The sequence below is a fragment of the Choloepus didactylus genome, chromosome 6, assembly GCF_015220235.1.
Source record: "Choloepus didactylus isolate mChoDid1 chromosome 6, mChoDid1.pri, whole genome shotgun sequence".
NCBI lineage: Eukaryota > Metazoa > Chordata > Mammalia > Pilosa > Megalonychidae > Choloepus > Choloepus didactylus.
The window spans coordinates 42,322,614-42,347,125 of NC_051312.1; positions in this window are offsets into that span (position 1 = coordinate 42,322,614).

Below are 24,512 nucleotides of genomic sequence, written 5' to 3' on the forward strand. Positions count from 1 at the left end.
TTCAGTGTACTTCCATTGTTGTGCTACCATCTCCCAAAATTGTGTTCCAAACCACGCACTCCTGTCTTCTATCACCCTGTAGTGCTCCCTTTAGTATTTCCTGTAGGGCAGGTGTCTTGTTCACAAAGTCTCTCATTGTCTGCTTGTCAGAAAATATTTTGAGTTCTCCCTCATATTTGAAGGACAGCTTTGCTGGATACAGGATTCTTGGTTGGTGGTTTTTCTCTTTCAGTATCTTAAATATATCACACCACTTCCTTCTTGCCTCCATGGTTTCTGCTGAGAGATCCACACATAGTCTTATTAAGCTGCCTTTGTATGTAACGGATTGCTTTTCTCTTGCTGCTTTCAGGATTCTCTCTTTGTCTTTGACATTTGATAATCTGATTATTAAGTGTCTTGGCGTAGGCCTATTCATATCTCTTCTGTTTGGAGTACGCTGCGCTTCTTGGATCTGTAATTTTATGTCTTTCATAAGAGATGGGGAATTTTCATTAATTATTTCCTCTATTATTGCTTCTGCCCCCTTTCCCTTCTCTTCTCCTTCTGGGACACCAATGATATATACATTATTGTACTTTGTTTCATCTTTGAGTTCCCGGAGACGTTGCTCATATTTTTTCATTCTTTTCTCCATCTGCTCCTTTGCGTGTAGGCTTTCAGGTGTTTTGTTCTCCAGTTCCTGAATGTTTTCTTCTGCCTCTTGAGATCTGCTGTTGTATGCTTCCATTATGTCTTTCATCTCTTGTGTTGTGCCTGTCATTTCCATAGATTCTACTAGTAGGTTTTTTGAACTTTTGATTTCTGCCGTATACATGTCCAGTGTTTCCTTTACAACCTCTATCTCTTTTGCAATATCTTCTCTAAACTTTTTGAATTGATTTAGCATTAGTTGTTTAAATTCCTGTGTCTCAGTTGAAGTGTACGTTTGTTCCTTTGACTGGGCCGTAACTTTGTTTTTCTTAGTGTAGGTTGTAATTTTCTGTTGTCTAGGCATGGTTTCCTTGGTTATCCAAATCAGGTTTTCCCAGACCAGAACAGGCTCAGGTCCCAGAGGGAAGAAATATTCAGTATCTGGTTTCCCTGCTGGTGTGTCTTAGAAAATTGCTCCACTCTTTGATGCCTCGGGTCACTGTGCTTTTCTGCCCAGCAGGTGACGCCTGTTAGCCTATAATTCTTGACTGGTATGAGGAGGTATGGCCGTGTTCCCCCAGGCTCTGGGGTCTGGTTCTGAATGGAAAGGGCCCCACCCCTTTCCTCCTAGAGAAGACAGACCCCCCAGGTGGAGGTCATTAGCATTTCAATGGTCTCACTCTCTGCTTGTGGTGTCTCCACCCTTCCCAGAGTCACAGCCCTGGAAACTGAAAATGGCTGGGGCTTTCTCCACTGAGCCGAAAAAGAAACAGATAGTCCCCTTCAGACCCAGTCCAAGGCAACCCTCTGGCTCTCCTAGGTCAGTCGTCACCCAAAGCCTCTGTCTGTTTTTTGGGGCTGTGTACCTGTAGTGAGCAGTTCACACTCACTACTTAAAACCCCAGTTGGAGCTTAGCTGAGCTATATTCACTTGCTGGGGGAGAGCTTCTCTGTGGCACCACGAGGTTTGCAGCTCGGGCTATGGGGGAGGGGGTCTCCCGACCTGGTTCTGCAGGTTTTACTTACAGATTTTATGCTGTGTTCTCGGGCATTCCTCCCAATTCAGGTTGGTGTATGATGAATGGATGGTCTCGTTTGTCTCCCCGCAGTTATTCTGGGTTATTTACTAGCTGTTTCTGGTTTTTTGTAGTTGTTCCAGGGGGACTACTTAGCTTCCACTCCTCTCTATGCCGCCATCTTGTCTGAGTCTTACCTCACTCTGGTTTTGATTTGCATTTCCCTAATATTAGTGAGCATCTTTTCATGTGTTTTTTACCCATTTGTATTTCCTCTTTGGAAAATGTCTGTTCATGGCTTTGCTCAATTTTAAATTGAGTTGTCTTTTTATTACTGAATTGTAGGATTTCTTTTACTATTCTGGATATCAAACCCTTATCAGATATGTGGTTTCCAAATATTTTCTCACATAAAGCCAGCTGCCTTTTCACCCTTTTTGACAAAGTCTTCTGAAGCACAGAGATACTCAAATTTGAGAAGGCCCCATTTACCTACTTTTTCTTTTGTTGCTTGTGTTTTGGGGGTAAGGTCTATGAAACTGCTGTCTGTCACTAGTTCTTAAAGATGTATCCCTATATTTTCGTCTATGAGTTTAATGGTAGTATCTGTTATATTTAGGCCTTTGATCCATTTGAGTTAATTTCTGTATAGGAACTGAGTTAGGGTTCTTCTTTCATTCCTTTGACTATGGATATCCATTTCTCCCAGCACCCTTATTGAAAAGACTGTTCTGTCCCAGTTGAGTGGACGTGGCCTCCTTGTCAAAAATCAATTGGCCATAGATTTTAGAGTCTATCTGAACTCTCAATTCAATTCTATTGATCAATGTCAATCTTTTTTAAAGTTAGAAAGTGTAATATATCCCACTTTATTCTTCTATTTCAAGTTGTTTTTAGATATTTGAGGCCCCTTTCCCTTGCACAGAAATTTGATAATTACCTTTTCCATTTCAGCAAAGTAGGCTGTTGGAATAGCATTGAATCTGTATTACCTCCTCACATAGGTTATTTCTACTGTATAAAAACACTACTGATTTTGCATGTTATCTTGTATTATACCACTTTGTGGACCTTGTTTATTAGCTCTAGTATTTTTGTCATAGTTTTTTCAGGTCTTTCTAAATATACAATCTTGTCATCTGCAAATAGTGAAAGTTAGACTTCTTCCTTTATTATTTGGATGCCTTTTATTTCTTTTTCTTGCCGGTTACCATGGCTAGAATTTCTAGCATGCTACTGAATAGCAGTGGTGATGGTGGGCATCTCTGTCTTGTTCCTGGTATTAGACGGAACACTGTCCTTGGTTAAGTTTATTCCTAGATATTTGATTCTTTTAGTTGCTATTGTGAATGGAATTTTCTTCTTGATTACCTGCTCAGGTAGCTTAATACTAGTGTATAAAAACACTACTGATTTTTCCATGTTGATCTTGTATTCTGCCACTTTGCTGACCTCATTTATTAGCTCTAGCTGCTTTGTTGTAGATTTTTCAGGGCTTTCTAATTGTATGGTTATGTAATCTTCAAATAGTGAAAAGTTTTACTTCTTCCTTTCTGATTTGGGTGCCTTTTATTTCTTTTAATTGCCAGTTACTGTAGCGAGAACTTCCAGCATAACACTGAATAACAGTGGTGACAATGGACATCCTTGTCTTATTTCCCTACTTTAGAGGGAAGGCTATTATGTTAGCTGTGGGTTTTTCATATATGCCCTGTTCCGGCTTGCTAAAGCTGTCAGAATGCAAAATACCAGAAATGGATTGGCTTTTATAAAGGGGGTTTATGAGGTTACAGATTTATGGTTCTAAGGCCATAAAAGTGTCCAAATAAGGCATCAATAAGAGGATACCTTCACTGAAGAAAGGCTGATTGGCATCTGGGTTTCATCTGTCACAAGGGAAGGCACATAGTGACATCCGCTGGTCCTTCTCTCCCTGACTCCAGTTTCAAAATGGCTTTCCCCAAAATGTCTCTGGACTCTCTTAGCTTCTCTGTGTCCTGCTTGTTTCTGCCAAGGCATTTTTGTCTCAGCATCTGGGTCTATGCCAGCTCTTTTAAGACCTTCAGTGAACTAATTAAGACTTACCTTGAATGGGTGGGGTCAAATCTCCATGGACATAATCTAATCAAAAGGTTCCACCCACAATTGGGCTGGTCACATCTCCATGGAAACAACCTAATCAAAAGATCCCATCCAATAATAGGTTTGATCCCACAAGTTTGGATTAAAAGAACATAGTCTTTTATGGGGTACATAACAGATTCAAACCAGCACACACCCTTTATCATGTTGAGGAAGCTTCATTCGATGCCTACTTTTGAAAATGTTTTTATCAAAAAATAATGGATTTTTGTCAAATACCTTTTCTGCTCCAAAGAAGATGATCATGTGGTTTTTCCATTCAATTTGTTAGTATGGTTATTACATTAATTTAATTCCTTCTGCTGAACCACCCTTGCATACCTAGAAGATTTCTCACTTAGTCATGGTGTATAATTCTTTTAATGTGCTATTGTTGGATTAAATTGCAAGTTCTTTATTGAGGATTTTGGCATCTATATTCATTAGAAAATTTTGACTGTAGTTATCTTTCCTTTAGTATCTTTATCAGGCTTTGGTATTAGGGTGATGGTTCATACAATGAATTAGGTAGTGCTGCAAGAACACCTAGAGAACAGGCAGAAATGGTCCAAAGCAGCAGTTATAAGGTTCAGAAGACCAGGGAAAGACCACTGAAGGATACCAGGAAGAGCTAGAGAAACAAGAGTCTCATAATTGGTTCTCATTACATGCTGGTAAAGCTCCTTCTGCCATGTCTCTAGATTCTGCCATTCCTTCTCCGTGAAATAAATGGCAACATCCTCAAAAGTAATAAGTACCGGATCCCAATTGGCCATGGCCATTCGTGGTCCTTCCTGGCCCCACTCGGAAACATTCTCGCAGGAAACTTGGCAGCCGCAGGCCACCTCAAGTCCACCCCATATTTCAGGAAGTAAGTGGGGCACCCACAACCCACCCCCCCACAGTTTTCCTGAGAGCCTACACTAATGATTTTTGCACATTGATATTGTATCACACTACTTTGCTGAATTAGTTTATTGGTTCTAGTAACTTCCTTGTGGATATTTCAGGACTTTCTTTATATGGGATCATATCTGCAAATATGAAAAATTTCACTTCTTTCTCAATTTCAGGGTTTTATTTCTTTTTCTTGAATAATAGTTCTGGCTAGAACTTCTAGTACAATGCTGAATAACAGTAGTGACAGTGGGCAACCTTGACTTGTTCTTCATCTTAGAGGAAAAGCTCTCAATCTTTCACCATTGGGTATGATATTAACAGTCATTTTTTCACATATATCCTTTATCATGTTGTGGAAGTTTCCTTTTGTTTCTAGTTTTCTAAGTTTTTGTTTTGTTTTGTTTTGTTTTGTTTTGTTTGTTTTAAATCAAGAAGGAGTACTGAATTTTGTCAAATGCCTTTTCTGTGCCAACTGAGATGATTCCCTTTTTTCCCCTCATTCTTTAATGTTGTGTATTGCATTAATTGATTCTCTTATGTTGAACAACCTTTGCATACTTAGGATAAATCCCATTTGATCATGATGTATAATTTTTTAATGGGCTGTTGGATTTAATTTGCTAGAATTTTGCTGAGGATTTTTGCTTCCATATTCATAAGGGATATTGGTCTGTAATTTTCTTTTCTTGTGGTATCTGTGTCTGGCTTTGGTATTGGTGTGATGTTGGTCTCATAAAATTAGCTAAGGAGTGCTTCCTCTTCCTTAATAATTTGGAAGAATTTGAGTAGGATTGTTGTTAAATCTTCTTGGAATGTTTGGTAAAATTTACCAGTGAAATCATCTGGTCCTGGGCTTTTCTTTTTCAGAAAAGGAGGTTTTTGATTACTGATTCAACATCTTTTGTAGCTATTGGTCTGTTGAAATCTGTTTCTTCTTGAATCAGTGTAGGTAGTTTGTGTGTTTCTAGGCATTTTTACATTTCATCTATGTTATCTAATTTGTTGGTGTATAGTTGTTCATAGTATCTTCTTACAATTATTTTCATTTCTGTGGGTCCAGGCTGCTTCTATTTAATTGTTTCTTTCACTGCTTTAGCTGTCAGACAGCTGTTCCTACCCACAGGGCAAATTCTGGAAGTGAGAGAGGAGTGTCCTAGTCCAGCCTTTCAGACTGCCAGTCAATAGATCGGCACCAAGATACAGGCATCTCAGTACGCCCACAGGGGTTACTCTGCTCCCATCTGACCAGGGCCAGGAACCCATAATGAGAGTGGAGGCAACTGGGGGGTCAGCAGCAGCACCACAAGCTTCTCCTATCATTTTGAAAGCCAAGTTTTCTTGATTTGGTACTTATCCAGTTACTGCAACCCTTTAACTCTTTCCCAGATGTTTATGGAAGATGGCTCTAGCAGTTTTTGCTAGTTGTTCAAAAAACATGTGGGGAAATGGCACACTGGAGCATCCTATGCCACCATCTTGGTGACTGGAATGCCAATGATTGATTTTAAACTGAACCTAAATTCCTAAGATAAACTCCACTTAGTCGTCACTCACTTCCTTTTTTACATTTTGATGAATTTGTCCATTTCATCCAAGTTGTAAAACTTACTGCCATAAAGATTTTATTTTACATTGACTATTATCTTTTTTGATATCTGTGACCTGCAGTGATATCTTCTATCTAATCCTAGATGCTGGAAATTTGAATTTTCCTTTGTTTTCCTTGATCAGTCTTGCTAGAAGTTCATCAGTATAATAAGTTAAAAAAAAAAAAAAGTTTCTCACCCTTTTTATGCTTTACATTTCATTGATTTCTTACCTTAACCTTTTTATTTCTTTCCTCCTATTTACTCTGGGTGCAATTGGCTTTTCCTTTTCTAGCTTCTTAAAGTTGAAAATTAGATTATTTTATAATATTTTATCTTTTTAATATAAGCATTTAAAGGCATAAATTCCCTGTAGGAATTCCTTATGCCGTACCACACAAGTTTTGATATGTTATATTTAAATTATAATTGAATTTCAAATTTTTCTAATTTCCATTGTGGTATCTTTTTTCATCCAGCAGTTATTTGAAAGTATATTGTTTAATATACAGGCTTGGGGGAAAAGTATACGTTTCTTTGCTTTATTTTACCAAATAAATTCTGTTTGGCTTGGGGAATGTACCATATAATATTGCATCTCTTTAAATTTACTGAGTATTATGTTTTGGTCTTGTTATGTTATAATATTAATATCACCATACCAGATTTCTTTTGATTTCTGTTTGATTAGTAAATATTTCCATTCTTTTACATGCAACTTATTGTGTCTTTGTATTTAAAGTGCTGATTCTCAAGACAGCAAAATAATTGGGTATCTTTTTTCATCCAGTCTGAACATCTCTACCCTTAATTGAAATGTTTAGTCCACTTGCATTTAACCTAACCATTTATATAGACTGGATTAATTAAACTATCTTGCTATGTGTCTTGCAGTAATATAACCTGTTTTTGGCTTTCTCTTCTGCCTTTTCTAACTTCTTTGTAGTTAATCATTTTATAAACCTATCATTTCCTATGTATGTGCTAAAATAAATACCATTTTATTTTTTACATTAAAAAAAATGAATGATGAGTAAAATAGAAAAGGAAAATGTTGAGTCATGAATGACCTTGAAGAATCAGAGATATCAACTGATAAAAGACCACATTTCTACAGTGTTTCTCACATACAAAAGCAATAAAAAATAGTAAATGCCATTTTTATTCATCTTTATCATGGAACAGATTATACTGTTGTTCACATATCACCTTCTCATGCAATCACCTATGAAGAATAAGAATATCCAATCCTATGGGATGCTGGTACTATCTGGGGGCTCACAGCAATACAGTTCCAGTGAAAGGGCAAACTTTAAACTAGCAAAAGTGAGGAAAGGGAATGGAACATGGTATCATAAGCAAATTTAGCCTTTCTTAAAATGTAAAGGACAAAAGTTCTTCAATTCCTTAACGGAGCGCTTTTTAGAAGGTTTGCTGTGCACAGTGAAAAAACTCTCTAAAAGTTCATATATTTTACTTTCAATAGTAGCTGTCATAGGGCTATATTTATGTAACGAGGTTTCATCATAACAGCATAACAACAGAGCATTGCTCCACTAGAGAAGAAAACTGCATGCAATTGAATGCCATGTGGCAAAATCCTTTTATAAAAATAAATCAAGAATGTCTAAGAGGTTTAGTAAATATGCATACTTGGTTGGATACAGGCAGAAAATGATTTAATTCTTTCTTCTTCAAATAGGCTCTGTGTGATCTCCATTCCCTTCATCTTTGATAGATAAATTGCTTTACTGCTCACTTCTGGAAGTGTCATATCTCAGGATTAAGAAGTCTGGTATAATCTGAATGGAAACTTTAATCCCTCATACAATTCAAACCTGTTTCCCTTACCTCAGTTCAGGATTGACCAAATGCTTAGGAACCAGCATAGAGAGAGGGGGATTTTGTTACTGTCTCCCTTCACCCAACTCTGTGTTATGCAGTGTGAGAAAGGGGGGAAAGAGATGAGAAGGAAAAAGCAAAGTATTTTTACTTAGTTAACGCCGCATTTAGTTGTTATGACTTCTGAGTTAGAAATGTAAATGCTGGCTCTTTCCTACAGATGCATTGGAGGATTTATGGAGACTAGTCATAGAAGCCTTCACTCTACACTTCTGGAACATGGGGACATACTATACGGCAGCTTTCATTCAAATTTCTAGTCTCTCTCCCAGGATCCTTTCATCATGACTCAATACCATCTACTGAGCCTATAGAATACACACACACATACACACATACACATCCGTATCTTGCTAAAATCTGAAAGGGCAAGCCACTTCCACTGCTACCTTCTCTCCCCTACTCTGCCATCATCAGATGTATCAGCTAAGTTCTCACATTTAGACATTTTCAAGCAAGGAGGATGCATTCTTCTGGGGAACCTCAAGAGTTTTCTTCCACTTATCTCTAGTAAAAGCATGAAGTAAACTTAAGTTTTGTAGCTCTTCAAGCATCCAGCCATTGCATGAGTTTCTAGTTCCCCTGTTGCAGACAATCCCATCTCTCTATTAATGTTTTGCTTTCAGGCATAATCACTTGGACCAAGAGAAGGGAAAACACTCTACATTAATAGGATCAGAGAGGGAAGTGCACAGTATCCCAATTTTTTTATGTATTCTTTGCAAGGAAATGTCCCTATAAGGTTCCTCTAATATACTCTTACATATGCAGAAGATGAATATTTTCCACTGGGGTGAATTTCCTCTCCTTTAATTTAGCCCTATGGAAATGTGCCTAACCCTTCTTGTTAACATGCCAGAACACTCTCACCCATATACTCAATTTGGGGGGTGAGAGGGTAAACAAACTCCAGGACAAGTAAAAGATCCCATTCTTTTTCTATCACTCATGTATTTGCAAGTTACTATTTTTGCCTCCATCTTGCTAGAATAAGAGGTAGATTTACCATGAAGTTAATGATGCTTAAGCTTCAGCTCTTTTTACTTGGACGGGCCTCTTCCAAGGCTCCACACCTCAAATGTGTATTTGTAATTTTATTTCATTTTCTTCAAGATGGGATCTGTAAAGCCTTGTTCTTCCTTTGTCTGAGTGTATATATGTGAAGTTTTTAGTGCAAGGTCTAAAATGATTTTGTTTTCTCAAGTATTGATTCCAATCTTTGTTTCTCTCTTATCACCCTCTTGCCACCCCTTACCCCAAACAAGTGCATATTTAATTCTTTCTGGACTCTAGGGCATGAGCTAATGCAATAATAATTTGCAATAATTTAATTAAGTCCATAATTATTTATTTTGATACAAATTTGGGTCAATGTACCAACACAATAGGATCCAGTGACTTGAGAGATTTAGTGTGGCATCCCAAAAAGAAAGAAACTATTCCCACTGGATAATTTAATACATAAATAAATGGAATTTGTTGGCTTGGAAGGAGGGTTGGGCATGCCAGGTGTACGGCTGACATACCTAATATTGTAGGCACTCAAGAAAGTTTTTAACTTAATTAGTTGATATATGGTGGAATCATATGGAAATTGATCACAATGTGCCAGAGTGAAAAGATATGAATATTAATTTGTTGGATTGTAAATGTCTTTCTCCTCTTCTGGCATGGAGAGAATTTATGCATGGACCTTTTGCTGCATGACCTTAGTCACCCCTTCAGCACCCTGTATTCCTCCATATCTTCCACCTTTATGATTAGAGATAGAAAAGAAGTTTAACTTTGCAAATGGCATTTGGTAGGAGCTTTTCAGGCACTGTGTTGAGGAAACAGTCTTCAGCTACATCGTCCCCTGGACTTGGTCTAAAAGCATGACACGGTCAATTAGTGATGTCTGCCCTCAGTGCTGGAATGAAAAGTGATGACACTTATGTTATGTATATTCCATTCATGTAAAAGGATAAAGAAATGTGCTGACCGGTAAGTATTACCATCATTATGTTGTCCTACATCAATGTATCAAGTTATATCATAAGTCTATCTTGGCATTTTTATGAATACATTTTGTACAATAATCTGAAAGAGATACAGAATTCCCTATGTTTTGAGTATTCATATTAAAACATATGCAGCACTCAGCAGCACATGATAGGAAGCAATGATTGGAATGGAAATAACTGTCTAGAGTTCTTTATTTCCCCATTTCTAATTCCTCTACCTCAATGTATGAAATGTAATGCAATGTATTATTTATCAATAGCAGTGCTGGGCTGCAGTACAAATGTCACTCAATGAGATTACTGTATATATATGGCTGTATATCAAAATGTTTTTATGTGGTTGTTGTAATCCAACATTATGGAAATGTGAGTTAGAGGAGTTAAATCAAGTAAGAAAACTTCAGTTCAATGGTGGAGAGGGAGGAGAAATTTTTCCTACAACAAATGTGTTGAAAGAGGCCAAGTGAGGATGAAAGGCTTCTCCTGGTTGTTGTTCCTGTGCTGACATAGACTGTGGCAACCCTAATTGACAGACACGTATCATGGTTGAGCTCAGGGGATGCCCCTGCCTCTTTTCCTGACATCAGCCATGCACATTTGCATGTGTGATTCACGGTGTCAACTCTGGAGCATGACAGACTCACAAGATACACTCCTGAGACTAGAGAGTTATGTTTTCCTTCTTCAGGTTAATAGGATTTTTGTTTCTCTTGATTTAAAATTTCAGCATCTGATGCACCTAATTCATTTTCATACAGAGAGAGAGGTATGAAAGAAACCCTACTGTGTGTCAAGCACTGAGATCAGTACTTGATGCATATTAATTCATTTAATCATATATCTACTCCCTGAGTATATTTTTATATTTTAAATCTTTATTTTATAGATGAAGAAACTATAGTTCAGAAAGGTTAAGTAATTTACTTAAGGTGACTCAGAATTTGAACCTAAAGCTATCTAGCTTCACTGTGTTTTTTCTACTGTATGACTCACCTCATGATGAAGGGTTGCATTTTTGTTGATTATTTGTTTTGCTTTATTTTCCCTCCCTGAATCCTCTTGACTGTCTACTTCCTGACACCACCCCACAAGAAGGTAAGAGCATTTTCTCACTATGTTTTGAAAATTTGACCTATTTTTAAAAGAAATATAATTTGGACATATTTCACATTCAAAATTTCCCAACTCTGTTTCTCTTTATTCTTTACAGTAGTGAGAAATGATATTTAGAGATTAATTGCTGCTCCAGATGTCAAACATCAATAACATCTTTTATTACGCTTAGCATCTCCTTCCACTCACAGATTTGCTTCTTTCACTTGGTGCTTTCCGTTTCTAGGGGCTGACCTACACACATCCTCCAGTTCTGACCACAGTCTTTATCTTTACAAACTCTCTCTCCTCCCAATGAATCACTATTTCATATGGAGATAATCTTATATCTTTAGGCTCCATATGCCACAAGATATGTCTCTAACACCATTTTAGGTGGAGGTGTGAAGATGCATTGCTTTACCCAATGTAGTCTATCTCTATTGTGTGCTTACCATGTGTCAGTCATTAGTTTAGGCATATTACAGGTATTGTATAATTTACTACCCAGAAATGATCCTGTAATATAAGTATTAAGATTACTTGCATTTCATGAAGTCAACTGAAAAACAGCAAAGTTAAGTAGCTTGCTCAAGTCTCATGTCTTAATAAGTGGAAGGATTAGGATTTGAGCCCAGTCACTCTGACTGGAAGACCAGTATGCTTATCCATTATATCTTATAGCCTATATTGTATAGCAACAACATTTATCAGAATTATCCAAGAAACTAAATAAAATTATCTAACGGCACTTAAGGTTAAGGAAGTGCCATTACTAGCTGTTATTTCAGCTATGTTATACAGATGAAGAATCTGAAACCCAGCTTTTATGTCAGATCATGCAGTTCTTGCGTAGCAGAGTGGAGGCTTGACTGAATTCTACATCACTTCTGATTTTGTGATCTTTCCTGATCTACCTAGCACTCTAGTAGTGTGAGTTGTGCATTATATTTAAAGCTCTTTTTCTAAGGGTAAGCAAGATGTTATCACAGAAAAATATTCATGACTATTATGTGCTAGTGAGCATTCTGGATCAATCCCAAATTTCTGGATACTAAAGAACATGTTCTGAAGATGCAGCTTCAAATTCAAATAAAAAAATAAATAGTGATTTCTAATTATCATGTGAAAAAGAAAAAAAATGAAAGGGAAAAAGCCCTTTTACTTGTCAAAATAATTGGTGAAACTTATTACCAATTAATGAGGTTTTCATATTCCTCACAGGAAAACAAAGCAAAACAAAGCATTTGATAGCAACGATATGGAGGTTAGAAAATTTTCTTTCTGTATCTCTAAATGCATTCTTATATACTTGATTTTAACTTTTTCTTTAATCTGAAGCCTCATATCATAAAACTTTCTATACTGTCTAATAAGCTCCTTATTGTACCATTCCAACCTTCTCAGATTTTCCCTCTCATTACCAATTACCCCAAATTACTTTGAACTACTCATTTTAGTGCACCATCATTTATATGGCATAAGAATTCTTCTGTGTTAAGGTGGTGAGGAAAATGGGATTTGGAGTAAGAAACACTTGTGTTTTAACCACCTGTAGAAGTTTGCTCCTACGCAATTTAAATGGCCTCAATCTCAATTTCTCCATCTCTACTTCATGGCTCTTTTCGGGTTAAATGGAGTGCTTAACAGCTGTTAGTTTTCTCCTCTTCTTCCTATTTCAGTATCTTAGTCAAGTCTATTTTACATCAAAGAACAAAAACTCATTTCAATTTAGTTTGAGCATAAAATGAAAGTTACCGGAAAGACATTCTGTAAACTTAGAAAATGTGAGGCAAATGTAATCAACCAGTTCTCAAGACAGGTAGGCAAAAGCAACCAGCAAGCCGTCAGAAACTTAAGCAGATATTTATAAATTTTCTCTCTACTGCCAAATGGATTCCCAACCTGCTTCTTCCTATCTGTCTACTTCATTTTTCTTTCATTGCTACATGCAGTTTATCAGTTTTTCTGTGTATGTGGCTGGCCCAACATTTAATAATTAATATCCCCTCACAATCCACACATCAAATCCAATTCTATATTCTAAATGAGATAATCTGATTGACTCTGATTAGGTCAGTTGGCTAGTACTAGTTCAGTCAGCCAATGTGGGACTAATTTCATGTGAAGCATCAGAAGTCCCAGGAGTCTACCCCTGTGCTTAGAAATACAAAATGATGAGTTGGAAGCAACTTATGTTTTATAAGTAAGTGTTCATCATTTTTATTTTTTGTATTCTCTCCTTCACCTACCTCAGAACTATGCACACAAATATTTTCTTATTAAATCAATGTTTATTGAATACCTGCTAGATAATTCACATTGCCATTTAATCCACAGGGAATGCTCATGGAGCAAGTATTACCATACCAATATTTTTGCCTACTTATTATGAAGTCACAGGAAGATTAACTGACTTGCTCACTGTCACCCTATGAATAGGTAGAGGAGATTCTTCTGTCTTACCTCAAAGTCACATGCAATCTGCCCAACATTATCCACACTGACCTGAATCTATGAGGGACCTTGAGAAAGCTGGAGGATAGATTTAGGAAATCCTAAGATTCCCTTCTGCTTTACATTTAGTGTAGCAGCTATATGTATAGCATCCATTCTACTACTGATTGTATGATCTAGGACTGGTTAGCTAACCTCTGCTGTAAAAGGGAGATGATAGCATTCTCTAAGTCACAGAAATCCAATGACATAATTGTCTGACATACAGTGATACTTACAAACTCCTGCTCTATTCTAAATATGTTCTAATTGCTTTTTTGGGTTAATCCTCATGATAATCCTAGGTTACCTATTTCCACATGAAGAAAATAAAGCAGAAGGAAATTTTTCCTGTTCAATTGCACATCTTTAGGAAGTGAATGTTCAGCATTCAAACCCAGACAATCAGTTTTCGCAAAGCCTCGGCTCTTAATCACTGTACTCTACTGCCAACCAATAAATAAAGAATAGTAAGTCCTCAATAATATTAGCTGGTCTTATGATTTGTTCTATGATGGTTCATGTCATATAACCCATCTTCAATGATCTTTCACAAAGTAATTATATAATTTGGTACTTTAATGTGAATTATCTCAAAAGAGGTGCGCATTAGAATAATTTTTGTGATAGTTGTTGTTCTTAACCCAGATTCCTATACCCACTTAATCTTGTTACTGTCAAAAGGAGGGGCCAAAACAGGTGTAATTTTTGAACAATCATGGTCAATTTCACATTTAATAAACAAGTAATCAGTTTCTTTTAGAGGAGCCCACTTGCTAACTACATGAGACTCAACTTTAGTGCCTATGATTTGTGTGACGGTTAGGTTAATGCGTCAACTTGGCCAGGTGATGGTACCCAATTGTCTGGTCAAGCAAGCACTGGCCTAACCATTACTGCAAGGACATTTGTGGCTAGTTAATATACCAGAAGGCTGATTTATCAAATCATCAGTCAATTGACTGCATCTGTGGTTGATTACATCAATGAAGGCAGTGGATTTAATCTAATCAATTAAAGACTTTTAAGGAAGAAAAGAGAGAACTTTCACTTCTTCAGCCAGCCAGACTCTCCTGGGGAGTTCATTGAAGACATTCATCAGAGTTGCCAGTTCGCCGTCTGCCCTACCGAATTTGGACTCATGCATTCTGCCCTACATAATTTGGACTCATGCATCTCCACAGCTGTGTGAGATGCTTTTATAAAATCTCATATTTACAGATATCTCCTGTTGGTTCTGTTTCCCTAGAGAACCTTGACTAATACAATTTGTAATGTTCATTGATAGGACTCAGGAATTTAACAAATTTTCCAGAATAATTTTGCATGCAATTTAACTTTGAGACCCATTGGCCTAGGGTTAAGACTTAAATGGTCAGTCGTTTTTCTTTCCCAACGAGGCACCGGGACAGTCACAGAGCAAAGGTGGTGGCAGTGTCTCTTGGTTTACTAACCCACATGAGGTGGAGCTACTTGTCCTCATCTTAGCCACAGAGCAGATCAGTTGCCCTGGGATCTTGCAGGCTAGGTAAAAAACTGCCTAAGCATAACAAAGTACTAAGCTTTTGGATTATCTTTGTATATGACAGCCCCTTCAGTGTTTCCTCAATCAACCTATGGTTAGAAAACTTCAATTAGGTAATGTCAAAGAATGTTTCTAAGTCAACCACAAGGTTTGCAATTTAATTTGATGTGATTTATAAATTGCCGCTGTTATTGATTCTGTTGTTGCTGGCAAAACCTGCTGCTATATAAAACAGCTGACTTCTGTAGTTGAGGTGAGCCTGCATCCATTAATGGATGTCCTGGGCACAGACACAATTCCATAACAGATGTCATTTACCTAGACTGACACTGCATATGGAAATCCCTGCTGTTACCTGTTTGCATACCAGTGAGAGGAAGCTGTTTCTTTGCTCCACTCAAAGCTGTATTGCTGTCAGCTAATGATTCAGAACACAATAGTTACCTTTTAAAATATCCCACTAGGAGACATTTCTCAGTATGGCAAAAATAACCATCTTTGCATCACATTTCTTATGAAGCATTCTTATGATATAATAACAAGAAGGGGAAGAGTGATTTAACACAAACAGTTATTCATCTGAAATCCTAACCCTTTAAAGACGTTCCATTTCATGAGAAACATTGTGGCAAAAGGTCTTTCATTTCTTTTGATATGACACTGTTTTTTTCTTCAATGCACATTTTTCCTCAATTCTAAAATATCCGAATTTGTAAGATACACCATTCTTTTAATAGCAGCTTTTAAGGGCAAAAAAAATAATGAAAAAAACTGTACTATCATATTTAACAAGTAATTTATTATAAAATACACCATGTTATTTAGAAAAAATTAATATGTTGAAATTACAAAGTACCTTAAATCAAACAAATATGAGACAGTTATTATGATATTCATTGGACCTTTAAAAATCTTTGTCCTCAGTTGCCAAGAATCAATTTATAATTGTGCCATAGGCCTGGGGATAATGCTTCCAATCAGGAGATAAACTTGATCTGCCTGGGCTCCAATTTGACTTGCCATTTGTAATGTGTTCTTATATTTTTCCTCTTCAAGGAAAAAAACCTCATGAGAAAATAGAGCTGCTTGTTACAATTATTCATAACTAGCATCTGCTATGTGACTGGTACTTTCTAAGCATGATCGTATTAAATACACACAAAAATCCTATGGAATAGACACTATTATTATACCCTGAGGTATTAATTAGTGCTATTCACCAAATGTTTCTTGCTAACCATCTCCTGAGCAATAACCGTGATTACACCCTCCTAACTTCCCTGCCCCCTTTGAAATGCAGCAGTGCCAGACAGTCTGAGTCCTGAGGGGCTATAATAAGCAGAGACCCCTGCCAAGCCACTTTGGATATGAGAGAGAAATCAAATAAGCCATTGAGATTAGGGGGTTATTGTTACCAGCACATAACCTAGCATGTCCTGACTGATATATCTCCATTTACCCTTAAGGAAACTGAGGTTTAGGAGGGAAAGAGCCTCATTTTGAACCAAGAGGGCTTTCCTGACTGTCATTACATGGACCATTGTTTTTGGTTTATGTTTTTTCATTTTCTCCTGAGGATACAGTTACTGTTTTCTTTATTTCTAAAGTTTGTTTAAATTCCTGCTGATCTCACAAATTCTGTCATTCCTGCAATTCCCCCTTTGTAGTTCTCTCACGCCTGTGATGTTGCATGGAAATTATTACCCTAAGATGAGCAGGAGGTGGAAATGAGTCTATTCTATCACCCTTCGACTGAAGGTAAGTAGCAATAACCTATTCCAGTTTTCAAAGTAAGTAGAGGTGAGACCTCTCTATTTTGTTCCCTGGCTTGGGAGCTTTTCATGAACCTTCCAATAGCATGGTCAACTGTTATGGTTTAAAAAGTTTTTAAAAAGTAAATTCTTTAAATGTTCCTGTGAAACTCCTTAGCTAACAACGCAGTCATCATTGTCATAAAGAGTCAATAGAGAAACTAAGCAAGTTGACTCTAGAGTTTGCCTAAATTTAAAATCCAAACTTTGCCTTTTTCTTGTTGTTAGCCTTTGGGCTATTTACATAATCATTTCATGTCTCAGTTTCCTCATTTGTAAATGGGAATTTTAATAGAACATTTCTTAGAGGACATCGAGTGAATGAAAGAAAAGGGCTTAGGACAGTTCCTGAACATATCATAAATGCACAATAAAAGTTATCACTAAGTCCTCAATATGAGGACTAGGCAGAGACTCTATCAAGATGATGCTCATGAGGGAGAAGAAATCTTTGGGATCCTCTTCCTCCAGGTACTTATCCTCTGCCATGTCTGACACCACATGGTCCTGTACCTGTGCATGGTATATACCAGTCTTGTCTCGTGGTATCTGTGCTGGGCTTGGACGCTTCCTTTTTTCAAAGTAATTATTCTATTTTCAGTAAATTTAATCTATATATTTGTATTGACTCCCTTTAAGTGCTACTTTAATCAATTTCTTTCATAGTTCTGCAGTATTCTGTCATTCTGCTTTTCTTCATAACCTAATTTGCTTGATTTAATTTGCTTGATTTAAAACGCTCCACAATATATGCACTTCTCCCCAGGTCCCTCTACTCTATCTCAATGAACATTCTTTGATGCTGGGCAGATTATGTTCCATTCCCTTTGGGGGGGCATATTCATTACACTTGGGGCCAACCCTTCAAACTCAAAGGAAAGGGATTTGCACATTGAACAAAAACATGGAAGTCATTACAATCCTTGGGTAACACAATTAAACCTCCCATTTCACTGAGACATACAGTATTTCTATTTAATTTCTATGTGATTGCACTATGAAAATTGCCTACCTCTAAACTTCATCTCCTTTCATCATATGAAATATGGCTGAACATAGTTGAATATTCTGGTCCATGGCTTAAGTGACAGATCCTCAACCATGATGACCATGAGAGGATGCAAAAAGCAAATAAATAGCTTCTCAGACAGGAGGGTTTCTGAGGTTGTTTCCTCCATTGGGTACCCCATGGACCAGTATATATACATGCAGAAGATGGAGTGCAGGCCTTTGTAGTCTCAAGGACAGAATTTTACTAGGTGATTGGGGAGCATCAAAGAACCCAGATCAATTCAAAGGTAACAGGAACAACATGTAATTGAAAATGTAGATTTTTTTTCTAGAATAAAAAGAGCAACCTCGGTGAGCTTGGAATAATTATGCTTTAAAAATAGTCGAGAGCCTTCATTCCAGGAACCATAAAATTACTAATTATCAACCTTAGACCATTTTTGCTTTGGGTCAGCTGCCAGGCTTATTTTTTGCATTAACTTCTGTACCTTCAGCTTCTGATAGACAGATAGGAGAAACTTTTTTTCCTTCCAAGTGGAGAAAGATTTTTTTTCCAGATTCAATGAGAATAAATTGCTCAGTAAGGAAAGAATAAATTACAAATTGCTTCTTGAGGAAAGAACTGGAAAAATATTATATCTTTTCAAACTGGATGTATTTCTTGACCATTGTTTTTTATTAACTTAAGAGGAATCTCCACCTATGATTCTAATAGTTGACATATCTTTCTCAATTTTCAATCATGTTTCTGTCATTTTGATAAGGCTCATATCAAAACAGCTCTCTTTCATTTCTGCTCTTTGTCTATTCTTTCCTTCATTCTGCAGCAGACTCTGACTGATAATTTTGATGATATTTTAAACCACAGAGATGTCTTTGCGCCACCATTTTTGATAGGTTTTATAACTCCAACCATTTTCTCTTCTTTCCCCCCTTTTCTAGTTTGGTAAAACATTTTTGAAATGCAATACAGGAAAGAAATGTAACCGGAGTTCCGGTCCCATGTTGTGCCACACATAATTTTCAAGCTGTTTTGCTCCATTGCATTTGATTTCTCCAGTAAAATGGCGAAGTGTTGATGCCTTGAGGGCCTGACTTTGCTTTTTTCTTAATCATAAGTAATGACAGAAACTGCCACATGTTTTTCTGGATAATGTTTAAGTTCAGAAATGCTTCAAAAGGGTTATATACAGCCAGATCAAAGATACCTAAGGTAAATTAGTACCTTCAAAAGCTCAAATGGGTTGATTTGTTACTGCAACCCACTCTACAACACCTGGCTCTGCATGAAATTGAAGACTCAACCTATGAGAAAAATATGTAATGAGGCATCAAAAGGAAAATAGGGTTCATTCTCATTCCCTCTCATATAATTAGCCTTCTAGGCAGAAGATGGCCACGTGTGAGATGAAGCATGCCAACAAGGCTCCTCGGTACAGTCGCTTTCTCCCTCTTCCACAGTGCCCAGATTATTTGTTGGAGTCTTGAAAGCATCTTAGTCACTGCAAGTCCATTTTTAAATTATATATAAGATCATTAGATGATACTTCTACAAGGGTTAGTTTCACTTAATTATCTAAACATGTCTACTAGTCAGAAGGGAAATTGCTGAATAATAAGTTTAAATATTTTTCTCTATTGGGGGACCAGGGACAGCAAGAGAGACAGAGAGAGAGAGAAAGAGAGAGAGAGAGAGAGAGAGAGAGAAAGGAGATCTAAAAGGCTAATAGTGAGTCACCAAAAACCCAAGTTAGGCTCAGGATCTTGGTGAGAGATGGAAATTAAAGACCATGTAATAACCTTTCAGACTCCTTCTTCACATAAGAGATGGCTATCTAGCTTACAGCTTTTCCTAGTGTGGTTAATTGCAATGAACTTATTGAAAGAAACCTTTATTTCTAACCAGTGGTAACCACTATTGAGTTTAACATGTCTAACATGAAAAGCCTTTTAATATTTCCAAGAATGCCTCCACTAACCTCTCAATTAAGCACCAGACCATTCCCCGGGAGTCCAGTTATATTTCCATCTGGGCAGCATGTTTAGAAGGAGGAGAACCAAAGAAGCAAGAGGATGCTGAAGCAGTAGCCAATAGAAACAGGGATTTTCCCAGCTATAACAGCCTCTCCTATACATTCCTGACCTGAATCAAGGCATGCCATGTAGCTGCCCTATTGGAGACTACAGAAGCTGCAGGCTTATATATTATGTTTGGGTTAGGTTTATATAAAGGAAGCTACATGACTTTCTCTTCTTTAAGATAATTCAACTTGTTTATATAGCTATGTCATGGTATAATTTGGCATTGTCACTGGATATAAATAGGTGAATGAAGAAAATAAAGCATATGAAACAGATTTATCAAAGGGCTGGCTTGAGAAGGTAAGGGTATTGACAGCCACTTCATTAAAGAAGAGTTGTTAAAATCCATATGTCTCTTCAACAATAACGATGCTTAAGAGCAATTAATTGCCAACACCACTGTGATTCTAAAATATGCACACCATCTCCTGGGGATTGAACCAAGTCTCCCAGAAAAGACCTGTTCAAGCCCTAACCCCTCCCCACCCCAGGCCTGTGGGTGTAAACTCATTTGTAAATAGGACCTTTGAAGATTCTATCATTAGTTAAGGTGAGGCCAAGTTGAATGAGGGGAATAATTCCAATATGGCTGGAGTCCTTGTTAGTAAAGGAAAGCAGACATGAGAGCAGAAGCCAGAAGCCAGTGGAATTCAGAGAAGCAGACACAAGAAGAAAGATGTCACTGAGTGGCGAAGGATTTCTAGAATGCTACAGATTCCAGGATAAAGCCAGCCCTGCTAATACCTTGATATTGGACTTCTAGTCCACAAAACTATGAGACAATAAATTCCTGTTGTTTAAGCAACCCATTGTGTGATATTTGTCGTAACAGCCCTGGAAAACTAGGGCAATGTCTTCACCACCACAAGCAATAAGAACAATGACAATAAATGCAATAATGGCCAAGAAAATACAGACATTGCAACAGACAACCAGTGGTCTGCTAAAGTCCTTCTCTGTGAACTCTGATTTCCCTAAGGGACATAAATAACTGCAAATATCTCCAGGAATAGCTGATCTTTAAGGTGTGATGTAAACCAGGAGAAAAATGCCTTGTGGTAGTTGTATGATCTGGCTCAAATCATTTATGAACTCCAAGCTTGAGTTTCTTCAAATTGTGAAACACCAAATTTGGACTCAACACAGGCTTTTCAGACCTTGTGGCACCCTCTGGTTTCTGTAAAGTAACTTCAAGGCTTCCAGCAAAGTTATGAAAAGACAGAAATTGTGTGAGGCTCCAACCACGCACATTGTGCCCTCTCCCACTACTCTGCCTTTACACAGAAAAGGCTTCTACAGATTACTTTCATTAATAACACGACTTTCATTAATTACCAATATCATTCTCAAAAGGGACCTGCACTGTCCTTAAAATAAAGTGGGATTTTAGGTCAGAAATATTGCAGACTTAATTTGTTTTCCTGAATTTCTCATGTTTTCAAGTTCAGGCCTTTGCTTATAATCCTCTCTTACCAAGAAAGGCATCCTTTACAATGTCTGCTTTTGGAAATTTTTCCTCATACCTCAAGCTCCAGGTCAAGAAATAATTTTTTGTCTCAGGAAACATTCTCTGTTTTTTCATTCTTTCCTACCCTTTCCCCTCTTCACTCTATATCTCTCTACCCCAATTTTGAACTCTTAGAGCATATTGCATTTTGTATTTCTGTGTGTGTGTGTGTTTGTGTGTCTGTGTTGTTTTATGGGGGATGGAGAGATAGATATAGATAGATATAGACAGAGAAAGAGAGAGATAAATCTTGTTATTAAACAGAAACATTTTTGAGAAAAGCAGTATATTTTTTTCACGTTTGCATTTTGCACATGCATAGATGCTCAGTAAATGTATATTGAATAGAAAAGCATTTTTAACAAAAGGTTCCACTGCCAAAATATTTGTGAAAATCACCTGGATTGGATGATCTCAACCTGTGGAGTTTAGGCAAAATGTTTAGCTCATATGAACCTCTACTTTTATTCAGATATACCTGTTACAATACACAGAATACAATGTTCTGCTTGTAGTGGCTGCCTAACGTGATTCTTGTTGATGAAGATATTTGGTGATGGCCTTTGGGTGAAATATGCAACAGAAAATTAGCTCTTATCACTGGAGGTGACTTCTAGGGGTTATACACCTAGAAAGGCATCGTAAATTGCCCTCAGCTTCTCACCCAGAACTCCAGACACTCTGCAAAGTCCCTGCTCTCAAATGTTTCCTGCAGTCCCCAGGAGACACAGTGCACATGGTCATGATGAATGGACGCCATCTGGGTGCTGTGTTGTCCTGCCAGGTCTCCCCTAGAGATCTGCTGTGCCCGTCAGGCATTTCAGTGCTCAGTGAGTAGCTGCCATTTCCTTCCAGGGTTCTGCTGAGTCAGCCACCCCAGCTAATCACCTAGAAAAGCAATGCTGTGCCCAGGGTGGTGACTCCTGGTGCTTCCCAGGGTGCTAAAAACAGTGCTCGTTCTTTTTCCTTTTCTTTTCTTCTCTTTTTTCTTTCAGTTCCCACAATGTCTGTCATGGGACCAATTTTTAATTTCTACCTCTAGCCCTTCTGGAAGAGCTAAACACTAAATCCTGGGGGAGGGTAAGATAACAGGAAAAAGACACATCCTTCCTTCCATCCTCCTACTCTCTTCTTTCTTCCACATAAATCCCTGCAAAACAAACAAACAAAACAAACAAACAAACAAACAAAAAAGCTTCCCTTGGTCAGAAGACAGTAAACATCTACACAATAACAATTGCCACAACTACAACCAACCAGACCATGAAACAAAGAGAAACTCATGTTTATCTACCCATGCAAACAGATAGTTAGATAACCAAAAAGTCAACAATTTAGCACTTAATCCAAGTTCTGAATTCCAGATTTGACTTAACAGGGAAACCTATCTTCAGAATCTACCTCCATCACCAAAGAACTCTTCATTTCACAAACAACCTCAAGCTGCATGGTTTGAGTTTATTTGCTTTAATATTATTTTTAAACATTCATTTGGTGCCAGGTAGCTTACATTTAACACCCTTCGAAAAAAACCCTGTGAGATTGATGTTATTATCCTTATACATACCCTTTCCAAGTTGACCCCAAGGGTAACTTTAGTTTGATTTTGCATATTTTAGTTTCAAAGGAGAAGTACATCCCCAATGAGCTTATGCAGTAGTGAGATACTTCCACATAAATAAATTTTCTTCTGCTTTTACACTGTCTCTTCCCTATAACCTCCAAATCCAAAATGACAAGAACAAAGGCATACATTTTGATTTTTTCCACATATATTCATATCACTCAACTTGATCTGGTTTGACTTTGGCAGGAGGAAGGAAAGAAAGACATTATTTGTTCCTGGAATGAATAATGTAAGTAACACAGATAGAATTAGAAATGGACTGGCTGATTAAACTGTTGATTACCTTCACTACTTAAACTAACACGTCAGACAGTTTAAACCACAGAAACCACGTTCAGATAATTAGGTGGAGAAGCTGTTCTACACCAGAGGGATGCAAAAATACAGAATGCTAGAATCCACTGCAGCAGCCTGAACAGGGAAGGTTACCAAGTCTGATAAAATTCTCCCAGGAGTCAGCTGAAGCACAAGAGTACAAACAAGGCTGAGTGCTTTCTTATTATGAGAATGTCCTTTTCTGAATTAATTCCTGAATGTATACGAGGATGGCCTTTATTAAAATAAGTTATGGCAAGAGGCAAGTTCTACTAAAACGGCCTCAGAAACTGGAGTCACCAAATCTAGGTCAGAGAAGAGAAGAAAAAACAACTGATGTCATCTGAGGAAGCAGTAATAAAGAAAGTATCTGCTAAGGACAGAAGGTGCAGCTAGAATGAAAAGTGAAATGCTCCTAAATGTGAAACTGGAGAACTAGAAAAGAGAAAGAGAATTATGGGGAAAGACAAGACATAACTGTATCCAATTGGCCCAGATGTGTAACTGTCGAATTAGGAATTTTTATCTAGGCAAAGGGGGAGATTCCTAGTTTTTTAAACCCATTGCCCCTGACGTTATTTGCTTGCCAGTTCTTCCTGCTGTACCTCCTGTGTTTATCATGTTATTAATCAGCACATTTCTTTAAAACAACAACTTTTTCCTTTTCCCCCATTCCTCTGAAACTCTCCAAGTAGCCCTAACCCTCTCTCTCCACCTGCCCTTCAATTACTCTGTTGGGAAGTTCCCTTTTCAAAGTTAAATATCAAATGAAATTGCTTTTGAGCTCTCTTAGTCTTTCTAGACTCTAATAAATGTGAAAGACCCCCTCTGTCACTCCACTACCATCATTTGGATATCTCTTCTCTCAGACATCATGTTAAAAAT